The sequence below is a fragment of the Manihot esculenta genome, chromosome 5 (assembly GCF_001659605.2).
Source record: "Manihot esculenta cultivar AM560-2 chromosome 5, M.esculenta_v8, whole genome shotgun sequence".
Taxonomy (NCBI): domain Eukaryota; kingdom Viridiplantae; phylum Streptophyta; class Magnoliopsida; order Malpighiales; family Euphorbiaceae; genus Manihot; species Manihot esculenta.
The window spans coordinates 7,299,301-7,323,972 of NC_035165.2; the positions used below are offsets into that span (position 1 = coordinate 7,299,301).

The 24,672-nt window shown below is 25.9% G+C and overlaps 1 long non-coding RNA gene across 1 annotated transcript; it reads left to right on the forward strand.

Moving 5' to 3' along the window:
* Nucleotides 1-1,034: 1,034 nt before the first annotated feature.
* LOC110607488 lies at nucleotides 1,035-4,880 on the forward strand. The gene is made up of 2 exons (XR_002486727.2): nucleotides 1,035-1,105; nucleotides 4,607-4,880. It is a non-coding gene; the product is annotated as an uncharacterized LOC110607488 (long non-coding RNA).
* The last annotated feature ends 19,792 nt before the right edge of the window (nucleotides 4,881-24,672 follow it).

Below are 24,672 nucleotides of genomic sequence, written 5' to 3' on the forward strand. Positions count from 1 at the left end.
TCAACTTGACTCTTTTAATAAATAAATTAAATCTAACTAAACTTTTATTGATCTGAATTTTAAATAATTTATGGCCGTTTGCTTTATATACCTCTCAACTTTTAATTTTTGATCCATATTATTGTAATTTCTAATATGATATTATTGAAATTTAAATATTTCAAAATAATAAATTTAGGAACAGGTGTAGCTCTATCCATTAGATATGAAAGAAAATTATTATTTTTAATTTTATAGCAAAAATACTAGTTATTTAGGAAATATACTATTCAGTCTTTATAATTTAATAAAATTAACTATTAACTTTTCCATTTAAAAAAACACAGTAAATTGTTTTAGTCTTTTAAAATTGTTAACTATTTTGTCATCCCTTCCATTGCTGAAGCTGAATAGTTATAATTTTGAAATTAGAATCACTGAAATTTATTTGTCATTCCTTCTTTTATTTTTACTTATTGCATACAATATTACATTTATTTTATTAATCTACAATTTCAACATTCGTATATTGTAGATTAATTCTATATTAAGTTTTTTAAGATTGTATGTTAAGATTGTAGAAAAGTTCTCTTTAATTCTATGTTAAGTTTTTTAAGATTGTATAAATATAATAAGCAATTTAAATCTTTAAAATCATATACATAAGTATAAATAATCATGATTTATTATTTTTGTGTGCTAAATGTTTATTTTAATTATAAGTTTAAATCATGACATAAATAAAAAGTAAAATTACAAGGAGTAGTTGAATTATATTTTTTGAAAAAATCAGGCTGATCTAAGAGGAGAGGCTTGTGGTGGACTACGGCTGCTTAAGGTTGGTTCGGGGGCTGAGTCCACAATAGTCATAGGTGATACTCAAATTCTATTTTTGGAGTCTAAGCCAGAAGCCACAATAGAATGCAGCTAACAGCCAAATTAAAGGTGACTCAATAAATTTAACTTCAACGTACAAAATATACACAAAAAAAATTTAACTGCTAAAGGTATTAGTATATATATAAACTTGCAGTTAGGCAAAATCATCAATAAACTTAACATTCAATTCGTAGATTTCAGTAAGGAAGAAAGATCGAGAGGAGAATGGCAAGTATATGCCCACCAGGTAATTAAACCTTTAGTATTTATCTGCAAGTCCTCTTTTTTTAAATTAATTTTTAATTCATGAATTATTATTATCGATCGTTAAATCTTTCAATTCTGGTGAACGAAAATGACCCTATAGATCTGATGTAGTTATTGTGGATGAAAATGGAAAAGTCATTGTACCTCCTAGTATTGGTTAAATCATAAATATCATCTATTATTTTAAATAAACAGTCTCAGTACTCTCAGACTTGGAGAATAAATAATTGAATTCTATGAGTTTATGTTCCTTATGCAATTGAATGTTCAATTGCAGCTCAAATTAAATAAAAGTTAATTAAAATATTAAAATTTGGCTGATTAACGTTTTTGGCTTTAGGATTAGGATGATCTTCCTTGCCCTTTGCATTTATTTGTTTTTGAACTCCCCTTTGATCTTTTGCTTTTATCTTTTTGTTTATCCATTTTTGCTGTTATTTTGCTATTATTCTTCATTTGGATTTTCAGATAAATTAATGTGTTTAATCAGGAAATTAAAAATTAGCAGTTCCAAACAGCCTGAAATTCTAAATTCCTAGAAGATTCTTGCTAAATGACATAGTTTGTAATACAATTCCAGTTCAATAGAAAAAAAAAGTACAATTCTTAATATTTATATAAAATATGCTTGTACACAAATATACTCATCTCAATTTGTAGGCTACTCTGATATAAAATATGTATTTATCAGTTTTCTGCAATTTTTTTTGGTCTTGAAACTATTCTTTGATCTTTTGCCCAGATCTTTTTGTTTATCCATTTTCCTTATCATTTTTACAATTGTTTTTCACATGTATTTCAAGTTAAATTAAAGAAAAATTACTGCTTAATTAATTATTATGATACGAAGAAACTCATTAATTAGTCTTTCGATTTTAAAAAATAAATTAAAGTATTTCTGACATTTTAAAAAATCTATTAATTAATTTATCTGTTAATTTTATCATTAAATATTTTACTATTTAGTATCTATAATTTTGAAAAATTTATTAGTTGATCTGTTAGATTTTTAAAAAATTTACTAATTAATCTTTTCATATCAAGAGTATTTTTTTATAATATTTAACGGTTAAAATTAATTGAGTGACAAACTATTAGATTTTTTTAAATGTCAGAAACATTTTAATATATTTTTCAAAATCAAAAAAGTAACTAATAAGTTTCTCATATTATAGAAATTAAATATATAATATTTTTCTTTAAATTAAATATCTCTAGTTGTAAATTAATGTGTTTAATTAGAGAAAAGCTTGAGTGATGTGTACAAAGGGAAAATCTTATTTAGTTAGAGTATGTACACTCAAAATGATATAATTATGATAGTGCTTACTAAGATTTTAATATATAATTTCTTATTAGTTAGAGATACATATGTCATAATACATTATTTTAATATATTAATTAAAAGTATTTTTCTTTGATAATTTTGATATATACACTTTGAGTTCTGGTCTCACTATTCTATATTCCATCAGATTAGATGGAATATTTTTTAGTAGGTGTGTCAGACAATTCATTAATAGTGGATAATAGGCAAATAAATACGGAACCGATTAGCCATGTCCCATCCTTTTATCTGTATCATATCAACATGTCCTATAGCATGCACATTTATAGTCTCGGCAAAAATTAGTGGAGCCGACTATTACATTGAAGATTTATATTTATTCTCTAATCAAATACCTTTATTAGGATTCATTCTCTTAGATTACTAAGAACCGATTAGACCGTGTATATATGTGTTCTCTTAATTATTTATTTCTTATAATATGAAAAAATTTATTAGTTTATCTCTTAATTTTGAAAAATTATTAAAACGTCTATAATATTTTCAAAAGGTCCATTAGCTAGTCACTTTATTAATTTTAGTTATTAAATATTTTATTATTTAATTTCTATATTATATAAAAACTCTTTATTAACTATTTGATCTTGATAAATATATTAAAATATTATTAAAATTTCAAAAAAATATATTAATTAATTTCTCTATTAATTTTAACTATTAATTATTTAATATTTTTATAAAACTGAATGATCAACTAATGAATTTTCTTTTACTATAGGGATTAAATATTAAAGCACTTAAGTGGCTATACCAATAAAATGATTAATTAATATATTTTTTAATATTTGAGAGGCTACTTAATGTATTTTTAAAAAATTAATATATTTTTTAATATCCGAGAGATTATCTGATTCAGGAGTATATATATATAATCTAATTAGGTCGTGCTCGATTTATCCGACTTTTATCTGGATCGGTTCTTTTAGATTGCTAAAAATCGATTAAATTGTGAACATGTATTTTTATAGTAGGTTCTTATATCACATATGTTATTAAAGCAAAAAAATATTCAATGTGTTTTAAAAAATATAACTAAAATAGTTAACTTTATTAAATTGAGGATTAAATTTTTCTTAATTTATGTGTCCCGCGTTAAGCTTTGCCTATGCTCATTTTGTTGGGAACGAATATTTTATTAATTTTTTCTATTAATTATTTAGTACTTTTATAGTTCACACTAATAATTTTATTTTTATCTTTTGCGTGCAATATTAACTTTATTTTATTAATTTACAAATTTAACGTTGATATATTATATAAAAAAAAATTACTTCAAGTTTCATGTAAAGATTTATAAGTTTACAAATACCCATGCATGTAATAACTTTAAAATTAACAAAAAAAATTATCATACTTTTCCTCTAGTAATCTAATGAAAACAATCTAAATGAAATTATTAATTTAATTATAGAATAAAAAAAAAGAAAAAAAAAAAGAGTAGATTGCCAAGAAGAAGCTGAACAATGATAAAGAGAAAATCATTATAAATATGTGGCAAAAGCAAAATTCTCTTTAATTCTATGTTAAGTTTTTTAAGATTGTATAAGTAGAAATAAGCAATTTAAATCTTTAAAATCATATATATAAGCATAAATAATCATGATTTATTATTTTGGTGTGCTAAATGTTTATTTTAATTATAAGTTTAAATCATGACATAAGTAAAAATAAAATTACAAAGAATATTTGAATTTATAGTTTTTTAAAAAAAATCAAGCTGAGCTAAGAGGAGAGGCTTGTGGTGGACAACGGCTGCTTAAGGTTGGTTAGTTATAGGTGATGCTCAGATTCTATTTTTGGAGCCTAAGCCAGAAGCCAGGAGCCTAAGCTGAGCTAACAGCCAAATTAGAGGAAACTCAATGAATTTAACGGCTAAAGGTTAACAGTATCTATATAAACTTGCAATTTTGGCAAAACCATCAATATACTTAACATTCAATCCATAGATTTCAGTAGGGAAGAAAGATTGAGAGGAGAATGGCAAGCATATGTCCACCAGGTAATTAAACTATAGTTATATGCAAGTCCTTCCCTTTTATATATAAGCATATATATGCAAGTCCTTTTAAATTAAAATTTTCTTTAATTCATGAATTATTACTATAGATCATTAAATTTTTTTGACTTTCTTAGGTAAGTGGGCATGGCCAGAGATTGTTGGGAAAGATGGAAACGTTGCAGCCGCTATCATAGAGAAGGAGAACAAAAATGTGAATGCAATTGTGACCAGGGCTCCGATTATAGATCTATCGTTTAACTGCGGCAGAGTCAGGGTTATTGTGGCTAAAAATGGAAAAGTCATTATAACTCCTACTATTGGTTAACCCATAAATATCATATATTATCTTAAATAAACATTCTCAGTACTTTGAGATTTGGAGAATAAATAATTGAGTTATATGTTTTATATTTATTATATTATTAAACATATTATATTTGAATAAATATTTATTATAAATAAATCTATATTACATAAAATATCAAATATAAATATATTAAGTATTTTATTGAATATTTATACTCAATATTATAAATCAAGTCCATATTTTTCATATATGAATACTTTTATTTCATATCAATGATACAAAATAACATAAAATATTATATGCCATAGACTATAAAGTTATAGTTTCTCATATTTTTTATTTTCATTAATTTATAATATATATATATAGAAGTAGAAATGAGAAGTAAATAATGAGAATGATATTATTAAAATAAAATATGTATTTTAAAGATAATTTTATTAATAAAATAAAACTTTATAATATGTATTATAATTTATTATTAACATTTTAAAATTCAATTTAATACTTTATTTATAATCGTCTTAAATTAAAAAGATTTGATTTTATTATTGAGAATTTAAAATTTAAAATATAAATGTAAATTATCACAAATATTTAGATTTTTTTCTATCTAATAGGCCGGAATTTCTCTGTTTTCAAAAACACATTAAATTATTATTGTGTTTTCAAACCATTAACTATTTAGTTATTTCTTTTATTGTAAGGTTAAATAGTTATAATTTTAAAATTATATTTACTAAATAGTTATACTTTAAAATATAGATGAGAGAATATTTGTTTAATAAAAGGATTAAATAATTTAATTTTATAAAGTAGATAAATATTTTAATAGAGAGATTTTGGAATAGAGAATAATTAATGAGCTTAAAAAATCAGAGATCTTTAATAATTATTCATGATTAGAAATGAGAGCATTTTAGTCATCAGCACGAATGTTTATGTGAAGAGCGTAAATTCAAAAAGTATCTTGTGGAATATGGTGTCATACAAACAGTCCACATCCCTTTCCAATATCGATAACCCTAATAGTATATTATTTACTATCGGAGTTTTATTATTGTGAATAGCTCGTAAGGGGATTATAGGAGCCGGAGTTCGAGTGGGACCGCCAAAAGATAAGTTAAAAAAGAAGTTGTCCTTAAAGGAGGAAGAAGAAGAGGACCTGTTCATTTTAGAAGGGGAAAGAAACATAATTACCTTTACAAGAACAAGAGTGTTACACGAGATGGTTGCAAATTCTAGAAAGAAGAAAAATATGTGAGCAAAAGTGGTAACGGTGTTAAAAAAGAGAGAATTTATAAGGCAAAATGATGTCTGATTTATAAGGCTGAAATGATGTCTGACTTTAATGGATCTCATGAAACGAAGCATCTCAAACTGGCAAAGACACGTAAGATTGGAGCCAATCTGGTTGTACTACATGTCCAGATAATGGGTGCTAATTGTGAAAACTTTGAATCTGAAGAATCGAATACCTTTGGGAGGAAAGGACTTTTGATATGACTAAGTACTCGCTCAAAATGTATTATACGGTGACAATTTTCCATTGATCCAAGTAGTGATAATCTGATAATCAGGAAGTTCGGACATTTAGGCTTGACTACTAAAGGCATAGAGTTCAAGACACCCGTGGCTAGAATATCCAATTATGACAAAAACCTGTCCAAGAGAGTTAGCGGAGTTTTCATATTCTGCTTCTTATCGTTGAAGGTCGTTATGGAGCAATTCTTAAAATCTTAATTATCATAAAACTTTTTATTCACTAATTGGTATAAACCATGAAAATCATTAACTAATCGAATCTTCTTTAAGTTTAAAAGAAAATCAAGATATAAGTTCAAGTTACACATTCTAATACTCACTTACATTACTTTTCGTTGTCATTTCACTCGCCCACTTAAGCATATTTTTTACTTAAATGCCAGAATGGTTGCTTTCGGACACCTATAACCTCATTTTTCTTCTTTGCGAATTGTCAAGTCACATTGATAGTATTTTCGTCAACATCAATTTAACTCCATTTTAAATTTATTTGTATTTTTTAATTAATAACTTTTTTTTAGAATTTAATTTGATATTAAATATTAATATTTAATGTATTTATAATTAATATTAAAAAAATTATATTATTTTATTAATTTTTAAAAAATTAGGGTCCATTCTAATTTATATATTTTTAAATAGTAAAAAACTTATGTAAAGTTTAAATATTGCGAAAATATTAATAATGGTGTTTAAGAAATAAATTCAATGTGATAAAAGTTATTATTCATATTTAGTTTAAAAATAAAAACAATAATGAAGGATATAAATTAATTTAAAATTTATTATTAATTTATTTAAAATAAATGAATTCAATTGAATTCTGTTACTTTAAAATTTTATTTTTATGAATTAAAATAAATTAATTCTATTAATAAAATTTAAATTTTTTCTTGCAAGAAATACATTTTAAATAAGAGATAATGGTTAGGTTTTGAATTTTGAGGCCATATATTTGAGTTTTCTTTTTTCAAATGGTGTCTAAGGCATTAGCGTCTTTATGTTCTTAACTTGTTTGTATTTTCTCATGATATACTAAGGCATTAGAGATAATTGTTAGCTCTTTTGGTTTTTGGTGTTTTGATGCCTTTCTCCAGGGTTTTTCACCTAGAATATCATGTCTTAGGATAGATGTGCTTGGGTGGATCTGATGATCAGAGATTTAGAATGAATGTTCCCATACTAGATTTTTCCTGGATATATTTTAATAAAAAAATTTATTTTATCAGAAAAATTAAAAAATCAATAGAAGGTCCTAGCTAAACTAATGTGCTTACTCAGGGAGAAAGGGTTGCAAATGGAAGAAGTTGCTCTTTTTATATCGCAGGTGAAGAGAAACGTAACTTATTTTAGTCCTTGTTCTAGACAGCTATTGATTAAAATATATTATTATAAATATTTAGTAAAAAATTTAATTTTTTGCAATAAATTTAGATTATAAAATTAATAATTTTATTCCTGCTATTAAAATATTATTATTTAAATTCTAAAATATAACAATGATTATCGACTAAATAAGACTAAGATGTATAGTTTTCTTTTATTTAGTGTTTTGAATTCTATTGTAAAAATTAGACTTAATTATTCTCAGTATATACATTTATATATCCTTTATATTTTCCCTTTTTTTTTTTTTCAAATTTTAGCTAATGAATATGGTCAGAAAATAAGCATGGTCTTTTTTTAAATCACACAAAAAATAAAAAAATAAAAATTATCTATAACTGAAATTTATTTTTAAATTTAAAGCGTCGACATATTTATTTAACTGTCATAATATGAAATAATGTTTAATTTTTTGACGATTGATCAACCAACTTTTTGATGTGGCAGATTTTTTAATAATGACATATATTTTTTAATATTAAATTTATAATATATTTTTATTATATTAATCTTAATTTTTAAAATATAAATATTTAAAATTAAAATTTTCTTTTTTAAAATTTAAAAATTATTTTTATTATATAAATTATTAAATACTTTTTCTTTTTAATACTTATGTGGAACAAGTCTACCATATTGGTACAAGGCCGTTTCAGCACAAGTGTTAAACAAATTCCTCTTATTCGATATTTATAAACTCTAACTGTTTAAAAATTACAACGATCACTTGACTTCTTTATTTAAATTCAAAAAAATTTTGTTCTTCAACTATAATTAAAGAAGAATACCGGTAAAAATATATATTTTTATATTTTTTATATTAAGCTTAATTATATGGTGCATCCTCCATTGTACCTTTTTCTCTCACCAATAAAGCCAATGTGCCTCTAGATTTCTCAAATGTACTTGATAGCCTCTGCACTCCCGTGGAAACAATACCAGCATTCTTCCCTTCCACTTTAGAATGTTTCGCAGAATCAGAAGGCAAGATAGTAATCTTCTTTTAATTCCATGTGAACATGTATGAATTCTCCTTCCCCTTATGCAAGCATCAATATTGAATTGTCAAGGGCGACCTAGCAAAATTCCACAGCAATCCATATCCACAACATCACAATTAACAGGTTCAGTATAAGATTTATCAATCGAGATAGGCATGCTGCAGATTCTGTTGACCTTAATTGTCGGACCTTCCTTAATCCATCCGACTTTGTATGGCGAAGGGTGCAGCTGTGTAGGCAACTGCAATTTCTCCACCAATTGCTTAGCTATCAGATTCTCACAACTACAGCTATCTATAATTAGCCTGCAGATTGCCTCTCCTACTCGGCACTTTGCTTGAAAAATTCTCCTCCTTTGCGTCTCATCCTCCTGTTTTGTTGAGCATAAGATTTTCTTCACCACATAGGTGACATCTCCATTTTTCTCTATTTTCAGAACCAGCAACAGATCTGTTATCGTCATCCACTTCATCGTCAATTTTAGCCTAAAATATAATAATGATTATCTAAATCCTAAAATATAATAATGATTATCGACTCAATAAGACTAAAATGTATAGTTTTAAGATGTATAGTTTTCTTTTATTTAGTGTTTTGAATTCTATTGTAAAAATTAGCTTAATTATTCCCAGTATATACATTTATATATCCTTCATATTTTCCAATTCTTTTTTTCAAATTTTAGCTAACGAACATGGTCAGAAAATAAGCATGACCTTTTTTTAAATCATATAGAAAAATAAAAATAAAAATCATTTATAACTGAAATTTATTTTTTTAAATCCTTTAAGCGTTGATCAACCAGCTTGCTAATGTGGCAGACTTATTCAGCATCATAATAAATGTCGAACAAGTTTACTATGTCAACAAGGGGCAATTTTAACAGTGACTTTATATTTTTTTAATATTAAATTTATAATATATTTTTATTATATTAAGTTTAATTTTTAAAAAATAAATATTTAAAATTAAATTTTTTATTCTCAAAAATTAAAAAATATATTTTTATTATATAAATCACTGAATAATTTTTTCTAACACTTATGTCCAATAAGTATGCTATGGTAAAGCACAAAACGTTTCAGTATAAGTGTCAAATAAGAAATGAAACCTTGTAATTTTGAAGAATAACAAAACTTAATGTTAAATATTTATTTTTTAATAATTAAACTTAATATAAAAATAAATAATATAAATTTAATATTAAAAAAATATGATATCATTACTAAAATAGTTAGTTTACTGATATGACAGACTTGTTCGACACTATAAAGTATGGAACAAATTTACCACATCAGCAAGCTGGTTGTTCGATACTCACATGCTTATTCGATAGTATGAATATTGAATAAATATGTCACATTCTGAATCTAAAAATATATTTTTAAAAATATATTTCGATTATGCATGATATTTTTTTATTCATAATTTAAAAAAATTAAATAATCAATAATAAAATTAATATATATTAACTTATTTTATTCATAATTAACCAACTATTTTTCTTTATATATTAACTTATTATAATCAATAATAAAATTAATATATATTAATTTATTTTATTCATAATTAACCAACTATTTTTCTTTATATATTAACTTATTAACTTATAATTTGAGTGGAATACACTTTACTAATTAGAGTGAAAATTTATTTCTAAATGAGAATTATAAAACAGAAATCTATTTATGTGTTATTATTAAATTAGAGGTATTTCTAAAAGATTTATTATTATAAATATGGTTAATAGATAAATTTTATTATTCATAATTTGAAAAAAAAAATAATCCATAAAAATTAATAATAAAATTTATCTATTAACCATATTTATAATAATAAATCTTTTAGATCTAATCTAATTAGAAATACCTCTAATTTAATAATTACACATAAATAGATCTATACTTTATAATTCTCGTTTAGAAATAAATCTTTCACTGTAATTAGCAAAATAAATCTTTCACTCTAATTATAAGATATAAATTCACACTACAAAAAAACAGACTATCAGCGACGGATTTTTCCATTCATTTCCTCTGGAAAAAATAATACGCACAGCCGCACAGCAGCATGCTTGCTGCTGCTGCCCAGCAGCAAGTAGCTGCGCGCAGCAAGCAGCTGCTGCTGCCCAGCAGCAAGCAGCTGCTGCTGGGCAGCGGCAGCAAGTATGCTGCGCACAGCAGCAGCTGCTGCTGTGCGCAGTGCCCACAACAATTAAAATTAAAGTAATCGCTTTACTATCTTATTTTTTAAAAAATTATTAATTTGTGATAATCATTTCATATATCTTATAATTTCATCTTTTAAATTTGAATTTATTATCTAATATTTTAATATTATGATAATTATTTTTAATATTTTTAAATAATATTTAAGTTTGTTATTTTAATAATCATATCTAAAAATTTTAATTATGAATATATATATAAAAATCAAAATCTATAAATTTAATGGTAAATATGTTAAAAAATATCAAAATTTTAAATGCACAAATTACATCAAGGATAAAAATTTAAGATAATAATTATTAAAATATATTAATTAATTGTCAAATAAAATTAATGAAACTCAAAAAATTAACAATTTAAATATAATGATAAGATATCATGATAATTATTTTAATATTTTTAATTAATATTTAAATTTATTATTTTAATGATCTTATCACAAAAAAAAATTAATTTAAATATTATCAAAATTATTAATTTTTAATAATTATCCTACATAATTATAAAATAAAATTAATTAAACTCATAAATAAAAAATTTAAATATACATTAATTTTAAATGATAAATATCTACAATCAGTGATATATGAATAATTTATTTATTTAAATAATAAAATAATTATTTATTTTAAAATTTAAAGTTAATTATAAATAGTTAAATAATATAAAGATAAATTCATAATTTATTTTTTTTTTAAATAATAAATAATTCAATTTCTAATATTTTATATTATCAGTAAAATAGCTATTTTATTAAATTTAAATCGTAAATTATAAAAGTTAACTTAAATCGAAGATACTCAATTTTTACAAATACTACAACTTTAAAGCTAAATTGTTATCAATTATTAAAAATTAAAGGGACAAAATTATTATAAAAATAAAATTTAGATGATCAAATTATTATAATTTAATGATTAAATTTAATAGAATAATAATTTAAATCTAAGAATAACTCTAGGCAGCTGTTTGCGCAGCGAGCAGCTGCTTGCTGCTGGGCAGCAGCAGCAAGTATGCTGCGCACAGCAGCGACAGCAGCTGCTGCTGTGCTTGCTGTCCACAACAATATTTTTTTTGAAATATAATTAGTAAAATTAAAAATATATTTTGATTAATACAAATTTATAACTAAATGAATAATATTTTCACTATATCATAACATATTCAAAAACTAAAACTCAAAATTTCAATAATATAATAAAAAGAAACTAAAAATCAAAGTAGACACTTACCTAATAAGCAGTGGCGGCAGTGGCGAACGACAACGCTGTGGTGGCGAGAGGAGCGTCCAGCAGTGGCGAGCGTCCAGCAGCGGCGACAGTGACGGGATCAACGACGGCGGCGGCGGCGATTGCGGCAAAGAGAAAGATGTGGCATTCAGGAGATGAGAGGAGAGGAGAGAAAGTGGGCGGCTAAAATTAGAAGTGAGGATGAAAGGGATGATTAGGGTTTTTTTTTTTTTTATATTATTTGCATTTTTTGACGGATTAGCGACGGAAATATTTTTATAATCCGTCGCTAATCCGTCGAAAATCTGTCAGAAATACCAAAATAAAATATTCGTCGCTGAACTGTCGCTAATTCCGTCGCTAAATTTTTTTATTGAGACGGAAGTAATTTCCGTCGCTAATCCGTCGCTAATAGTCCATTTTTTTGTAGTGTCATAGCTAAAATTTTTTCTATTTTTTAGTAAAAGTTTAGCTATATTATTCTCTAAATCATGTGAATGTAATTCATATTAAATACTATGTGATTATATTAGAGATCAATGATATAAATAATTATTATAAAATATATGTATGGATATAAATTAGCATTCATATATAAGCATCTGTAGTTTCATGAAGAGTGGTAATAAATAATGATCTAAATTATAGTATTTTATTCAATTTCGGACATAAAGATCACGTTAAAAAATTATTTCGCTCAGAGTTCAAAAAATTTTGATTCTTTTATAGTAAATATTATTAAATTTAAAATATTGTGATGAAAATTAAACATTTTAAAATAATAAATTTAGGAACTCGTAGATTTATTAGACAGATCATATAGAAATCACGTGGGGTTAAGCAATTAATTCCCTAAAAAAATAAGAAGGGATAAGCTTTTCATAAGTAAGAAGCCACGAGGGAATAAAGCTATTCAATTAATAGAAAAGAGAATAGAGCCACAATGACAAAGGTGATTTAGGGATCAACAGTATTTAGTTTAAATTGAAAAAATTGATCGAATTGAATTGATTTAAAAATTTAGTTCGAATTTTTATACATTTCGATTCGATTCGGTTTTTAATTTTAGAAATTTCAGTTATTTCGGTTCGGTTCGATTTTGATTAGAAAAAAACCGAAAAAACCGAACCAAACCAATTAGTGATAATAATATGTTTTTTTAATAATATAGAGAAATTAAATCATATTAAGATTAAAATATTTTAATTAAATTTTAAAATTCTAAAAATAAAATGTAAAAAATAAAAAAATTATTAAAAATCGAAACCGATCAAACCGAATCGAATTGAATCAGACCGGTTCGGTTCAATTTGATTTCTGACCAAAATCGGTTCGGTTTTTATAAACACTAAAATTTCGGTTTTCGGTTTATTCGGTTCGGTTCGGTTTTAAACCGAACCGACCGAATGCTCACCCCTACGTACAATAGGTGATATGAAGCCAGAATTCAAATAAGTCGGCTGCAGCAATTAATTTAAACCACTACAGATTGATAGAGCAGTCTGTTTCAGTCTTTTTTTATAAACCAAGAGATTGTAACCCATGCCAAAAGGTATACCCGTTTACGTTAAGAACTATAAAAGCAACGTTCACAATTAAGTTAAGATATATATAAAGAAAAAATATATTAAATTAGAGAAAGGCTACAAAATTACTATTGTGAAAGACATCTTGTTTAGCTAGAGAATGAACAGCTGAATTTGCTTGACGAGGTGTGTGGATGAACTCAACGTAAGACAAGGTATCCAAACAGTTCATAATGAAGGAGCAGAGTTGAGATCAGTGACCATGATAAAGCAATCTTTGAATACGCTTTTGATAAAAATACTATCGCAAGAAGTGGCAAAAGGGAAATCTTTGGAAATTTACAAAGCTTTAGTTATAGCTTTCAGCTATCTAAGGTTTGAATCATTGCAACCAGCATTAATGCAAGAGAAGAGATGCAAGAAATTGCCTTGCAAATTGCGTAGAACACCGCCAATTATACTAGAACTAGGTTTGCCTAATGATCAGCCATCCACATTCTATTTAATTGATCAGAAAGGTGGAGACTTCTAAAAGATAGCAGGGTGTGATTTTTTCTAGTCGGACCAAACACGAATAGTGATAGAAAATGTCATAAGATCTAAAGCAGAGTAGGGAAAAGAAGGATCAATAGATTTTATCTCAAGACAATTAGGCTGCAAACTTTTAAAGACCGAAGGGATTTTGGTATTAAACATACATTTTGACTTAAAATAGGAAAAATTCGTTATTAAAATAAATTATAGAGTATATATAAATTTTAATTCATTTCCGGAAATAAGATAAAATAGCGTGAATCTCTTCTTACACTTTTAAAAATTTGGGAATGAACGTTTTGTCTCTTTAATGGGTTTGCCCAATATGAATCTAGATTAGTCAAACCGAATTATTTATATTAAAAAAAAATTTAATATTTATTTTACTTAAATACTTTTTGGAGAAGTTTTTTATTATAATTCAAATTAAACATTATCCCACAATTTTAAAAAAAAATTCAATCATTTTTTTTTAAAAAATAAAATATAGAAATAAAAAATACTTTTTCCTGTGATTCATATTACGAAAAAAGAAATTAATTAAAAAATAAAAATTATAATTCTAGTAAAAATTTAACACTATTTAATATAGTAAGAATTACAGTTTTTTGTTATTTATCAAATTTAAAATAAAATATATATTATCTAATTAAATATTACCTTTATTAATCATTATATTACCTAAACTAGGAATAACTGCACCTTCTACGAGCTGACTTTCATTTTTTTTTTTCACTAGAAGTGCTGGTGTAATTAGTCTAGTTATTTCATTCTTTGATTCATCTCAAGTTCTGCATTATAAGTATATCGAATTCTACATGCAAAATTAAGACAACTGTGATAAACTTATTGAGTAATTTTACTGACTAATTAAGTTGTCCATCTGATTCGTCATGGCCATATACAGTTGATGAAATTACACTCCTATTAAATTTTACTGACCTTTTAAAATATATGTATATATATTTTTAATTTTAAGAGAATAAGTCATTTTATAAATTTCAAAATAATAATAATAATAATATATAATTTTATTAATATATATTACTCTTGATAGGTATAGTTCGGCTTGGTCGGTTTACTTTATGTGCCTTCATTCAACTCTACTTTAATATGTATTATTAAATTGATCAGTGTATTTGATTATTATTTACAACTACTCATTATATATAAAAATATTGTAATTTTTTAGATTCCACATTTACTAGATCAGTTACTAATGATATTAAGATGCGCTACACTGCTCTATGGAAAATTTGGTCAGAAATACCTTTAAAGACAAAATACGAGCTCTTCGGACTTTTTCAGGTAAATACAACTTATATTCTAAAATTTCTAATATGCATTTTAAGTTTATTTAATTTATATAACATTGATTGTTATTTGTAGAGTCGACATATATAGAATGAGAGTGAAGAAGATATGGTTCGAATTGCTTGGGAAAATGTAGATAAAGAAAGACAGCGAGACATTCTTAATAGAGTTAGTAGCGAATTGTTACGCAAGCACCAGAAGACAGATGTTGCTTATCTATACAATTTACATTAAAAAAACAGACTATCAGCGACGGATTTTTCCGTCGCTGATAGTAAAAAATCTGTCGCTAAAACTTTCAGCGACGGATTTCCAACGGACTCAAATCCGTCGCTTAAAGTCATGTCGCTAATTTTTTCCGACGGATCGGGCAAAGATATGGAATGAACTTATAGCATATTGGAGTACACCAGAGTGGAGAAAGAAATCAGAAGCTGGTAAAGCAAATAGAAATGTAGAAAAAGATGGGACTATTACGAAACACTCTGGTGGTTCAATAAAACTGGAAGTTCATGAGAATAAATTGGTATAACTCTTTTATTTCTTATTTTTATTTATACAATTCTGTTTTTATATAGATGATTAAAAATTATTCGTAAATTTTGTGTTGTGTGATTATTTCTTTTTTGTAGGCAAATAAGTTAGGTAGGCAACCAACTCAACTTGAACTATTTCGTGCAACTCACACAAAAAATGATAGTCAAAGTGTTTTTATTGATGGAAAATCATAACGAGTTGATGTACGTTATTTTTTGCTTATTTATTGTTATTTTTCTATTTGTTATGTTATTATTAGTTGTGTATAGTTAATAAAATGTTTATTATGTTTTTTTTTTTTTTACTTAGAGAGCTTATTTGAGTTCCATTGCTGAAAATGTGAATGACAATTGTGAGAGTCAGTCTGCTTTTGATTTGAATAAGTGGATTGAAATTTCTAGAAGTAGTAAATGGAGGGTTTATGGTTTTAGATCTTCTGATATTGCAAAATCAGGAACTCCAACTACCTCTTTCTCATGCACATCAACTCATCCTGGAGGACCTTCTCAAACTATGTTTTCTTTAGAAAATATTGAACAAATATTAGAGCAAAACCGGATCAAAACGAAAGAAGACATGGAGCAAATGCAAGAGCAAATGCGAGTGCAGATAGAAAAGCAAATAAAAGATCAGATGAAATCATTAAAGAACAAAAAAAAAATCTTCACCGCATAACACAACTGCAGATTCTACTTCTCTATCAGATGGTTCAACAAATTCATAGATTAGTTTTAAATTTTATGAACATTGTTAAGTTTTATGGATTTATTTTAAATTTTATGATCATTATTAAGTAATGAATTTATTTTAAATTTTATGAACATTGTTAAATATTATGGATTTATTTTAAATTTTATGAATATTGTTAAGTATTATGAACATTAATTATAATTATTAATGTTTGGTTTATATTAAATATGATTTTTAATTATAAATTATTTGATTACAAGAAATATCTAAATAAAAGCAGGAAATTATTTTTTGTGAATGAATTTTAACAGATTAGCGACGGATTTGTGAGAATGTTTGTTAAAATGTGTTAATATTTCCGACGGAAATTTTCCATCGCTAATTATTTCAGATAGATTAGCAACAGATTATTTCCGATAGATTAGCAATAGATTGTTCATAGATGAATTTGGAATTTCCAACGAATTTAGCGATGAACAACATTTGTTGCAAAAATTTTGGACAGAATTATCCATCGAAAAAGCCGTCGTAAATTTATCTGACGGATTTCAGATCCGTTGGAAATCCATTGCTACCGTTTCCGATGGAATCCTGATCCGTCGGAAAAAATTAGCGACATGACTTTAAGCGACAAATTTGAGTCGGTCAGAAATCCATCGCTAAAAGTTTTAGCGACAGAATTTTGACTATCAGCGACGAATTTCCGTCGCTGATAGTCTGTTATTTTCTAGTGATATCTACTCTTATAAATCAAAAAAAAAATTCTGACTAAATTAATGTATTTAATCAGAAAATTAAAAATTTGATAACATGATATATAGAGTAAGGATATATATATATATATATAAAATTAATTAAAGAATATCACAATAAATTATATATAAATTATGGTAAGTTTTATTCAAATTATATTATATTAATTTTATATAGGCTAAATTATAATATTGACTGTTGAAAATATTAGAGATATATGTCCGTCAAAAATCCTTAGGAATTTTGGCCATTTTCAACAATATTAGTTGCAAATATATTAAAAATCCATCGAAACTTTTGCTTATTTTCATTATAAATATATTGCAAATAGTTAATATATCAACGAAATAATTTACCGTGTTTAATTGAATATTTCTTGTATAATTTGGAATCATTCACAAATAAGAAATATATTTAATAAAAATTATACTTCATACATAAAACATTTGCATCAATGTCCATTATACATCAATAAAAGTAACAAAAATAATTAATAATGTATAAAATTCAAAATTGCAAAGAAATTCATAAAATACAACGTTAGATAAATAGCACAATCAATTTTCTAAAGTGTCTAATAATGAAGTAGAGTCTGAAACGGTGAAATTTCTTGATATGATTATTACAAAGTTAACTATTTTTCCTAATTTAAGTTTGCTTAGTATATCTAATTATAATGAATTAGAATTCATGATGTAGGTGGAATCAAAATAATAAATGGGCAATAGGTTATGAGATGAAAGTTTATGCACTACAATTTCAGTCCTCCAAAAAATTAGCAGTTCCAAACAGCCTGAAATTCTAAATTCCTAGAAGCTTCTTGCTAAATGACATAGTTTGTAATACAATTCCAGTTCAATAGAAAAAAAAAAGTTTTTATAAAATATGCATTTATCAGTTTTCTGCAATTTTTTTTTTGGTCTTGAAACTATGCTTTGATCTTTTGCCTTGGTCTTTTTGTTTATCCCATTTTCCTTATCATTTTTGCAATTATTTTTCACATGCATTTCAAGTTAAATTAAAGAAAAAATTACTACTTAATTAATTTTTATGATATATAAAAACTCATTAGTTACTCTTTCAATTTTGAAAAATGCATTAAAAAGTTTTTAACGTTTTAAAAAGTCTATTAATTAGTCTCTCTATTAATTTTGCTATTAAGTATTTTACTATTTAATTTTTATAGTTTTAAAAAATTTATTAATTAATTTTTTAAATTTTGAAAAAATTTACTAATTAATCTCTTCGTATGAAGAGTGTTTTAATTTTTTTACAATATTTAACAATTAAAACTAATTAAGCGATAAATTAATAGACTTTTTCAAACGTTAAAAATATTTTAATGTATTTTTTTTAAATTGTAAAATTAATTAGTAAGTTTCTCTATATTATAGAAATTAAATATATAGAAAAAAGCTTGAGTGATTTGTACAAAGGGAAAATCTTATTTAGTTAGAGTATGTATACTTAATATTAAAATGATATAACCTGAATAAGTTTTTGTTAAAAAAGTAGTATGTAAAATAGTTAAAATTAAAATACTGAATAACATAGAGATTTAAAAGTAAAAAATAATCTAACTAAAATATTTTTTTAAACAGAATGAATAAAAAATAGTTTTATCAAAACAAAATTTTTTAATTGAATTTTTAAAATAAAAAATAAAAAATAAATAGTTAAAAAATATAAAATATATTAATAATAACTTTATTTTTAATATTTATAAATATATTTTTCAATCAACAACCAACTAATTAATTAATACTTCACCTCTAGAATCGACTTTTAATAATATTTATCATTAAAAACCTCTTTTCATTATAATTTTAACGTGCAAATTTATAACAAAAATTATACTATTAAAGAAATATAATAATTTAATATAATATTTATTATAAAATTTATTTTTTTAAAATTAAATTATTTAATCTATTAGCTATAAAAATAATATTTCATTTATTTTTTTAAAATTTAAATAATCTAACCTATTATCTATACAAATAATACATAATTTATATTTAAATATTTTTAAATTTAAATTATTTAACCTACTATCCATTAAATTTATATTTTTAAAACTAAATTAATTTTTTTTAAAATTCAAATATTCCATGGAACTCATTAATTAATAAAACATTACTCATAAAATATTTTTATTTATAAACATTTAAAATTTATTTCTCTAAATTTAGATAGTTTAAAAAATAATTTCAATTATATAAATAGATTAGAAACTAAGTAAGATAATTACTTTTTAATAATAAAAATAGTGTATAAAATTAAATTATATAATAAATAAATAATTTAAAAAATATTTACGTATTGGAGTTGAAATTTTAAAAATAAAAAATAAAAAATAAAATTTTTTGAATCATAAAAAATAGGGAATGATAAAAATAAAATAAAATAAATAATTAAAATTAAATGAACTAAATAATATTGAAGAAGAATAAAAATTTATTTAATAAAAAGATTAAAAAATTTAATTTATAAATATAAAATATTTTAATTGAGTAATTTTAAAATAACAATTAATTAATAAATTTTTAAATATATAAAAATTTAATAATAATTTTTTATTATATATAAAACTATTTAAATATTTCAATACAATTTAAAATTTTTAGGCCATAGTCCTTTGGCCCACTTGACTCCGTGGCTGGAAATATTCCAGCAGCTATTATAGACAAAGAGAACAAACATGTGAAAGCTATCGTGTTCAAAGATGGAACACATGTGACAAAAGATATCAATTGCGAGAGGGTCTGGGTTTGGGTGGATGAAAATAATATGTGGGTTAAACAATAAATATCATGTAATATCAAATAAAAAGTTTTTATATTTTAAAACTTTCAGAATAAATATTTGAGTTGTATGGATTAATGTACCTAATTATGCAATTGAAAGTTGGATTGCAACTCAATTATAAAAATTGATTAAAATATTAATTTGGCTGATTACTTTTTTTTATTATTTTCTTTTTTTATATTTACACAACAGCTTTTAAGATGTGCTCCAACAAATCAATAAATTCTTATAAACAATAAAATTCAATTATCAAGAAATAAAAACAACTGTAAAATTGAGATGGCTATTGAAAAGGAAAATCAATTGAAATGAAGTAATGTATTAATTGAATTTTTTTGATAGTATGAAACAATAATTTACTTATTTTTTTGTAACAGATAAAAACTGCTATTAAAAATCAACTAAAGCAACAATCTCAGCTTACGTAGCTTCTCTCTCACAATCGATTTTGATTGCCTGTGTGTATGTTCTTGGTTCGGTTACAGTTGAAGTAGACATAATGAAGTGCTTATGGGAGGAAGAGACATGATTATATGTGAGAACTTGTGAAAGGGGATAAAGAATACTAGATTGTGAGCGGGAAGGAATAGAACTAAGTGAGTTGCAATGTTAGTCTTGGAGATAAGAAGGTTTTCTTTTGGTTCTAGTAAAAGTCATAGGAACATGTGATTCCTGAGGAAGGACAAGCAACTCAAAAGGCTAAGAGTCTGCATTATAACTAGGAATAATGGGATAAGCAGAGAAATCAGTAGGAATAGTACAGTCTTGAGGAAGAACAATAGGTTCTGTAGATAGATAAGAAAGATTTGAATTAGATTGATGCTTGTAAGCAAAAACAAACTCATAGAAAATGATATTTTTGGAAATACAAACTTCTCTAGATGATAGATCAAAGATAACAAATTCTTTGATTCCAAGTTTGTATCCCAAGAAGATGTTTTTCTTCGCTCTAGAGTCAAACTTGGTTCTCGCAGTAGTTAATTTAACTGTAAAACACAAAGAACAAATGTTTTAAGCAATAAAAGATCAGGTAGCTTTTGACAAAACAATTCATGTGGTGATTTATTTTCAAGGACTGGTGTAGAAAATCAGTTATTCAAGAAAACTGAGTGCGAAATAGCATAAGACCAGAACACCTTTGGTAGATTAGCTTGAAATAATAAGGCTCAAACCACATTCAAAATATGCTGGTGTTTTCTCTCAATAATAGAGTTCTGTTTTGAGGTCTCTACACAATTTGTCTGGTGTATCATACCCTTATTTGTATAAAACTAATCAATTTTAAATAAGGAGTTTTACAATTTAGTCCCTGAATATTATCATTATTAACAAGTCAGTCCCTGTATTTTTAGAAACCTATTAAAATGTCCTTATGTTTTCTTTCTGTCAACGAAATAGTCTTTCCGTCTATTTTTGCCGTTAAAAATATAGTAAAAGACCAAATTACCCCATTCTTTTCCTCCTTCTCCTCCTTCTTCATTGATTCTTCCTCCTTCTTCTGCTTCTACTTCTGCTTCTTCTTATTCTTTTTCTTCTTCTTCTTCTTCTTCTTCTTCTTCTTCTTCTTCTTCTCCTTCTCCTTCATCATCATCATCTTCTTCTTTTTTTTTTCTTCTTTTTTAAGGAGGAGGAGGAGGAGGACTTCTTCTTCTTCTTCTTCTTCTTCTCCTTCTTCTCCTTCTTCTCCTTCTTCTTCTTCTTCTTCTCCTTCTTTTTTTTCTTCTTTTTCTTCTTATTCTCCTTCATCATCATCAATTTCTTCTTCTTTTTTTCTTCTTTTTTGAGGAGGAGGAGGAGGAGGAGAAGGAGGGACTATTTCGTTGACGGAAAGAAACGATAAGGACGTCTTAATAGATGTGAGAAAATATAGGGACTATTTCGTTGACGAAAAGAAATGATAAGGATATTTTAATAGATATGAAAAAAGATAAGGACGTTTTAATAGATTTCTGAAAATATAGGGAGGGACGATTTTATTGACGGAAAGAAACGATGATGAGGAGGGACTATTCCGTTGACGAAAAGAAATGATAAGGACGTTTTAATAGATATGAGAAAAAATAAGGACTATTCAATTGATGGAAATAAACGATAAGGATGTTTTAATAGATATGAAAAAAGATAAGAACGTTTTAATAGATTTTTAAAAATATAGGGACTGACTTGTTAATAATAACAATATCTAAGGACTAAATAAGATGTTTTATTTGAGGGTAAAATTTGATTTTAAAAATTTTCTCTCTCCTCTTTTATCTAATTTTAACGGAAAAGAGGACAAAAGGACTATTTCGTTGACGGAAAGAAAATATAATGATGTTTTAATAGGTTTCTAAAAATACAGGGACTGACTTGTTAATAATAGCAATATTCAGGGACTAAATTGTAAATCTTCCTTTTAAATTCTGTTCCATTATCACTTCGAATGGTTTTAACTTTGATAAAGAATTGAGTATCAATGAGTTGGACAAAGGTTTGTAGCAAACCTGATGCCTCTGACTTGTGCTTCATAAAAAATATCTACGAGTGTCTGGAGAAATCATCTACAACTGTTAACAAATATCTATGACCATGTATAGATATGATCTTGAATGGTCCCCAGATGTCAACATGAAATGTTTCTTGGCTAGATTTGGCAATCAATGCCTTAGGTTCTAAGATTACACTAAGAAATAATTCTCTTTCTTATTGTACCACAAGAGAAAAAATTTTATTTATTGCAGGCAGTGGATCCATCATCATGATATGCGACTTAACATTGTTGAACTGATCATTGAGATCTTTTAAAAATCTAATGACATAATCGTTTCCTTTGTAAGTTCTCACAGTTACAATTGCACCACAACTGCATGAAAGATTACATGTGCACTGAGGTATAGGCCTGAAATTGATTAATTCATCCCACAAGATTTTTAGATGGGTGAAGTAGTTTATAACAGATGAATCTGCCTATTTGAGACTATAAACCTCTTTTTGTAAATCAGAGATGCGGAACATATCTCCCTATGTGAATAGATCTTGAAAGTCTTTCTAGGCATCTGCTGCAACATCGATCCAAATAATACTCTGTGCAATTGACTGTAATCAAGATTTTGTGATCCAAGATAGAACCATGTTATTACACCTTTCCCATGCTGCAAAAATTTGATCCATGGCTTTTGGCATCTTCAAAGATCCATCAATGAACTTTATCTTGTCCTTAGATTGTAAGGCAAATTTCATGGCTCTGCATCAAGATAGTAATTTGGTCCTGAGAGAGCAGACAACATAAGAATCAATGTAGAATTTTTATTTGGATGTAAAAAATATGGATTTGAAGGATTGGTGAGATAATCGGTTGTTTGGTTTGGTAATCGGTTGTTTGGTTTTGAGGTTGATTCAAGAATCTCATATTTTAGCCTTCCATGAATGCAGTTGGAAGCAAGAAGAAAAGAAAAGTTATTGCTTTGGTACCATGTTGTAAAAGTAAACTGGACTGAAATAGAGAGATTATGGCAAAATAAGCTTGATTATTTTATTTGAGTAGAATGTATTTATATACAGATCTACCAAGCATTCTGGAATGAAGTATGCGTCATAATGTACAACTGTTGCTACAATAGAAAACATATGAGTTAAGAGAGCAAAAGGGAGAAAATTCTTGAATATTCGATTGATTTCAATCCAATCATTTTAGAATAGTTGTCCGATCTGGTCACCTTGGAGTGATCGTCTCATCATTCATTGATTTCAATTTGGTCATTTTAGAATAGTTGTTCGACTTGGTCATCTTAGAGTAGTAGTCCGACTTGGTCTATTGGAGTGATCATCCAACCTGGTCATCTTGAATAGTTGTCCGACCTAGTTATCTTGGAGTGGTAGTTCGACGTGGTCTATTGGAGCAGTCATCCAACCTGGTATTCTGACCTGGTCATCTTAGAGTGGTAGTCCGACCTGGTCTATTGGAGTGGTCGTCCAACCTTTTCGACTTTTGTCTGACCTTGGATGGTCGTCCAACTTCAAAAATGGTTGTTCGACCTTTTATTTATCATTAACAGTGTTGTTGATAATTTATCATGACCCTTCAGTCCTCTAGCCTTCTCTCTCACTCACAGCAAGGAAGGGAACTCCTCTCTCTCACCCACGATGATGAAGGCAAGACCCTTCTCTTACTCACAGCGAGGAACGTGACTAGCAAGGCCCTAAATAGATGATTTGTCACTGCTGATTGGGGAGGAACACCGTAGATGTCCTGGTCATCGCACGTCTGGTCATCGGCTCATCACATGTGAATGCACATATGTTCATCGCATATCTATCTTCCATATTTTGCAGTGGCATCGTTCAAATTTGGGTTTTTCTGGTT